This window comes from Amblyomma mixtum, chromosome 10 (assembly GCF_055824585.1).
Source record: "Amblyomma mixtum isolate Tamu chromosome 10, ASM5582458v1, whole genome shotgun sequence".
In the NCBI taxonomy this organism is placed as follows: Eukaryota; Metazoa; Arthropoda; class Arachnida; order Ixodida; family Ixodidae; genus Amblyomma; species Amblyomma mixtum.
In genome coordinates, this window is record NC_143021.1 from 84,589,941 (window position 1) to 84,596,476 (window position 6,536).

Sequence of the window (6,536 nt, forward strand, 5' to 3'; positions counted from 1 at the left end):
GTACGTGACTTCGATTCGTTTCAACTTCACTCGACCGCAAAGACTGAACCGTAAAATGCCTTATTTTTCTAAAATGCTTCTCGAACTCACCGATCGTAGCCCTAACAGTGAGTGTTTACGAGGTTGTCATAGAAACGCAGGAAGCGGAAGCGTGCACTGGCTAAAAATAGTTACGGTGCGTTTTTCAAGACGTAGTCAAAGCCACGGTGATTAGGAAGAGAAATAGCGCGGGAAATGTTAGTTATCGTCGTGTCTCCTGCAATGGCAGCATCAAAGACAGCGCCTCTTGCGCGGCTGCGCTTCACCGTGACAGATGACATTTTTATGTTGCGGGAAGTGCTAGCCAGAAATCCTTTTGAAGGGGGAATTAGCGGGTGGGTGACCGTTTCGAACAATTTGCACAATGCAATTAAGAAGAAATTTTCTCCGCGAGCCATCCACGACGCTGCGACCTGCTGCTGGCACAGTTTGCGCACAACGACCGCGTGAACCTCCACAAGTAAGTAAAATTCCAGTTGTTTTGTTAGTTTGTTATGTTTAAATAGCGAGGAGGTGGCAGTACATCCGGGGGAAACGTATACTTAGAGCGCTGGAGCGGTGTCTGCAAAGGAATTGAAGCAAGCCTAAGTCTGTGCTGGTTTTAACATTTCTAGTGGTCTAGAATTCAGACAGTTTTGAAAAATGCATGAAAGTTCATCAGGACGTTCAGAAATTCGTCGTGGTTAAATAGGCAGTGACCTGTGAGCAACTGCACCACTCAGGGCACTAAGCAATCTTGTTAACTTATGTACTGGCGTGGACATGTGGAGGTTAGGAACAGAAGAGTAGTATGACGAAAAGGAGAGACTGCTCCAAGAAATTGCTGACCTTGCCAAAGAGCATGGTTATACCGTGAGGCCAGCAGCTGCCAAGTTTCAGGCACCCGGCCAGTACCTCCGCCGACCTGCGCAGTGCTGCCTGCAGAGCGCAACACAGCGTCTACGGCCAGAGATGCAGCGGCTGCAAGGCATGCGACTTCCCAGGACGTAAGAGCGGCGGCGGATAACACGTGCAAGACCATTTTATTCTCATTTGGTCGCAGGAGAGAGAAATATTCTGGAGAATGGCTGTTCTAATAGCATATTTCAAAGGGCATTTATGCAAGCTAGTTGATATACTGGTAACACTGAAAATTGCCAAGTTTCACTTCGAAGGCTGGCGGAATTTTCAGATTAATTTATAAGCCTTTGTGTGTCATCTTGTTTTGTCGATAAGCGTACCAGCTGTATTTAACCAAGTGGTCTTTTAATAAAACACCAAGTTGTTAATTAGCGCTCCGTCCAGTCAAACATTTTTTTCCTGCGTTTTTTTGCGCTATAAAAGCAAGTCGAATATTCCAACAGCTTGATTTTGCAAGCAGTTACCACATTTTGCATCGTACGGTGGAAAACCTGTTCTTGAGGTGAACGTGCAGACTTCATGTCTATCGTTGTAGCTCGAAAATGGGCATGCTTCAAACAAGGACAGATTTTCCAGTAATTGTGGATTTTGTCGTAAGGGATGCTAAGCAAGGCTGAATTGTGACACATGCATTTTTTGAAGCAATGAACACCTTTGCGCCTTTACTTTCATTTACAACACCTAATTTCAGTTCAACATATTAGTTTTCACACCTTCAGCTTATAGCCTTTTGCATTTTGGTGAAATTTTTGAGTGTTTCACCAACATGGCAAATGCTGCGAAAGGTGTTAGAAACCAGACCCATAGTCTCATTTCGTCGAACGTCTATGTAGAGAACAGTTTGAATTAAAGGTACACTGAGGATATTGAGGGGGAACATTTTAGCCAACTCAGAAGTGCTGATGGCAAGTTGTGGTGATAAATTTAGCAGTGAATTGCAGATGCACAAATTATGATGATGAAACTAAAGAATAAATCAATGAAATGAAATTCAAGATCCAGAATATATGTGGGAAGCAGCTGTTTATAAGGGTTGTGAAGACATTAATTTCAAAATGGTGAAATAATACATTTATGTGAGGTAAATAATGCCCTTAAAGGAGGAAGTAACATTATTAATATAGGCATGAGTATCTGCTCTTGTACTTGGGAGGGCCTCTGTAGGTTTAAGAGCCTCCTGACTGACCTTGGTGGCAAGCTTGAGCTGGTCAGTTGGGTCAGCATTTAGCACTGCACCCTCATAGGAAGAGCTGAAGGGGGAATGTGTAGGGGTCACTGTATGCGGCTGAAGAAAAGCCACGAGGCAGTAACACACACACACTCTTAGACAAAAGCCCCCCAGGGTAAATGGCTTGAGAATGAAGTAAAATGCATTGCACAGATGTCTTAATGTCATGAATGGCACTTTTCGGGCCACAACTTTGACTAAAGCAAGGACCTGATATTAGATTGAGCGCAGCAATTTTATGAATTAATAGAGAAAGAAGTGGTTTGGGAAATTAACATGAGTTGATGTGCAGACACAACAAGGAAGTTGAGAGACTCTTCAAGATACATCACAGATAAACAGAGTGACACCAATGCAAGCCAAGATTTTTATTACTGTTGGTAATGAGAGGAAAAAAATTGATGTCACATGTTTGTAAACTATAAATAATTAGCTATAAATAATGTGGAATAAATAATAAATTAGCTATAAATAATGTGGAAGCAAATGTGCCACCAAATACTTAACGTCTGGTGGTGTCCAACCCGCAACCCCTAGAAGTCACGAGTTCCTATCCGACCAGTGGCATGCCTCTTTTTCCTTCTTTGTAGCTAATTACCAACTCCTAAGCATGCGACACCAATTATTTCCGTCATTAACAACAATGAAAAAATAAATCCCGACTGCTTTATTTGGCGATAGACTGTATTTTTTGTGATTATTCAGGATATCCTTGCCAAATGGACAAGTGGTGGGCACATACAATGTAGGAGACATTCACATCACAGTTGAGATTTCGTGGTGTAGCTCATTCAGGGAAAACAAGTCAATTCAACAAGTCAACAAGTCAATATGTTACTTCCTGTAACATAAAATAGCTGCCACTGTGACTTAGGTGAATGCTTACTATAGTTATCTCTTTTATAGCAATGCAACAGTGTGTGAAAAAGTAAACATAGGAGAGGGTAAGTCATGTTAGCTGATGAGGTTCGGATGTTTGGAACTGTAGGACAGCTGCAGTTGGCACAGACAGCAGTAGGAGAGAATTGTGTTCTTTCATTGTGTTGCTCGACTGATGATGAAACACTCACTACACAAGCTCTAGAAATTTTATTGCCAAGACAAAAGTGTCGCAGCTGAATCTGTATTCAAATGAGATCTACATTAGGCAGAAAAATGCAAAGTATACATGAAATTGATGCACAAACAGTGTAATAAAAGTTCACGACAGACACAACACTCAAATTGGGGGCTGTGCTTCAGTTCGTCCAGCCTTCGGATTGTTTCATAGCAGTTGTAATGATCAAATAATCAGATTGGTTTGGTTTGGTTTATGGGGTTTAACGTCCCAAAGCGACTCAGGCTATGAGAGACGCCGTAGTGGAGGGTCCGGAAATTTGGACCACCTGGGGTTCTTTAACGTGCACTGACATCGCACAGTACACGGGCCTCTAGAATTTTTCCTCCAAAGAAATTCTAGCCGCCGCGGCTGGGATCGAACCCGCGTCTTTCGGGTCAGCAGCCCAGCACCATAACCACTGAGCCACCGCGGCGGCTCAAATAATCAGAGTCCAACTCGCCACATTTGTGAAAATGAAAGCATTGATGGTTCAATACGGGTACACCATTGCTATAATGTGTGTCTTTTGCTTCCCCAGCGAGCTCGGCTGAAGAGTCAGCAACACAAATATTTCAGAGGATTAGTGCTGGAGACCCTACAGAGAACGTCGAAGCACCACCACCTCCAGATTACACAGCCTCCAGTGTGCCCAGCTGCAGCTCGCAGTCGGTTACATCCTGCAGTACCCAGTTGGTAGACACAACTGCAACAACAACTTACAGCAGAGGAACTGCTGAGCGTGAAAAGCGAGGCAAGTGAACAGCTACGTTCACCAAAAGAAGAGCAGTCACTGTGGCTAGTTCGTATATCATCATGCTGTGTTTTTTTAGCGCAACCCATTATACAGTGCAATTCAGATATTCATTCCTTAATGCGTGGTTTGAGAGTCAATAGCACGACAGAGGCGCAAGCCTTTCCTTTTCTCAACTTCTTTCCTTTTTTGTTGCTCCCCAATATACAGTGCAATTCAGGTGTTTACCCCTCAGCATGCTTCAATATGGGCTCCGGGAAGCGTCTTCAGATGGTGTATTGGTTAGAGCGCTCGTCGGAAAACACGAGCATCTGTGGTTGGATTGAACAACAGGAGCGTTTATTTTTTTTTACCATCAAACTGGGCATGCTCCTTCATGGAAGATACAGACTGAAGAGCTGCTTTACCCAAGAAAGATAAAATTGTCATGATTAAATTATGCTGGTAAGGACAATGCAAACAAATTCTGAACAGTGACATTTCAACACATATTAAGATATTTATCTTATGTTTGTTCTTTGAGTGATTTGCGACAGGTGATCCCCTCACATTGTTTATCCAGATCTGTACAGTCAAGCACTTGTAAAATACACATTAGTGCAGACTTTTCCTACTATAGTGAGCGTGATATGTTTCGCCATGTATCAGTGTTAATGTCCTCTTTATAGGACAAATAATCGAATGGACAGATTGATAGTGCAACGAAGTTTCAAAGGCTGCCCTGAGCACGGTTTATAAACACACATTTGTGAAGGCATCATCTTGGACTTCATCCCGTTAAGGATTCACGCATACACGGAGTGCCTTTAAGTGAATGACAAAATGCGTCTGGTAGCAGGCAAAGACAACTTCATTCTTGGGATATTATGTTTGCAAGTGAAAGCAGAGACCTCCTAGGGAAAATTAAATATGGGAACTACTACTGCCTTCATAATTTACTTGCAGGTACCAAGAGGCGACAGCCAGACAATCTGTTTTTTTTTTTCGAAAAAAGACTTCATCACGAAAAAAATGCGCGCGGAAAAGAATAGGCTGTCGAAAAAAAGCGTCTCAGCCTTGAGCAGAAGCGCCTAGCTGTAGAGAGGCTCAAGGTTGAGCAACGAAGGGGGAGTGGGAGTCAGAAAAGGAGGAGAAGATTGAAGAGCGGCGACTTAGACAACAAGAAGCTGCCAATCGGCAAAGGCTCCTCGAGATAGAGCTCCAAGACAAAGCCCAAGAAAGGGAGCTACGGGCACAGGAGGCTGCTGCGCTCCGGAAGCAACTAGAAAGCGAGCAACGGGCTCGTGCAGAGGAACGCCAGCTATTTATAGCTCAGCGACAAGCTCTGCTCGGCCTAGTGAAGCAACTATTGAAAAAATAAAGTTTTAATTTATATCCATCTTGCAAAACATTGCACTGTGAAAATTTTTGTGCATTTATCATCACTGAATTTCACACTGACATATAATGAACACACGAAAGAACATATTTTAATAATTGTGTAAAGCAAACAGCATCGTGACATCACACTCCCAGGAGTCACGAGTCAGGGGTAGGCTCTCAACCATATAAGGGAAAGAAAGGGGAGAATACCGTTGTTGTTTGCGTAGCCATATTGTACGCGTAGGTTGCAAAACGAAGTACTTTGTTCCAGTTTTGAGTGGGCGTTATCAACGTACATGGTGAGCATGTCACTGAGTGTGCGGTTGAACCGCTCAGGGAGCGTTAGCCGAACTGGTTGGAAGTGGGCCGCAAAGATCAATGCTGACGCGGTCAAAAGGGCGGCCAGGGCAGGGTAACAGCTGCAACGGAGCGGTGTCGTGGTGGGGAGGGTTCTTGCAACACGTTGGCAGGCTGTGCATGAGGCTGAATGTACTGACATATGAGCGGTAGATACTGCGCCAGTACTATTGCAGATGCAGGCGAGTATACGTTTTCAATGAACGGCATGGCCGCATTGTGGATCTGCGTGGAGAGAGGTGCAGATGGCAGCATGGAGGTGGTGGCGACGAATCACCAACAGCCACTTCCGGTTGAACGGCTGCCAGTCGTTCCCAATATTTGAAGAGGCAAGTCTTGTTAAATAAAAACCGCACACACCATATTTGTTATGAATAACAATAAATGAGCAAGTGCAAATGCATGTTCAAAATGCATGTTCTGACGTGCAGACAAGAGTAAGGAAGTTAAGGAACTCGTCAAGATACAATCGCAAAGAAATGCACTCTGACACGGTGGCAAGCAAATGTGTTTTGGTTTTACTATTGTTGCTAATGAGAGGAAATGATTGATGTCACGAGTTTAGGGAGTGGTAAATGGCTATAAACAAAGTAGAAGTAAAAGCAACCATGTCGGCAAGTGAGAATAAACGCATGACCTCTTCTACTTTGTTTAGAGCTAATTACCACTTTCTACACATGCGAGATGAATTATTTCACCTCTTTAATGAGACTGCGTTGTTAAAGCCTCAGGAAGTCTAGTTTTTACTGTTACTTCTAGCACTTGGACAAGGATCTATCTGTTACATTAAAAGAGTACTT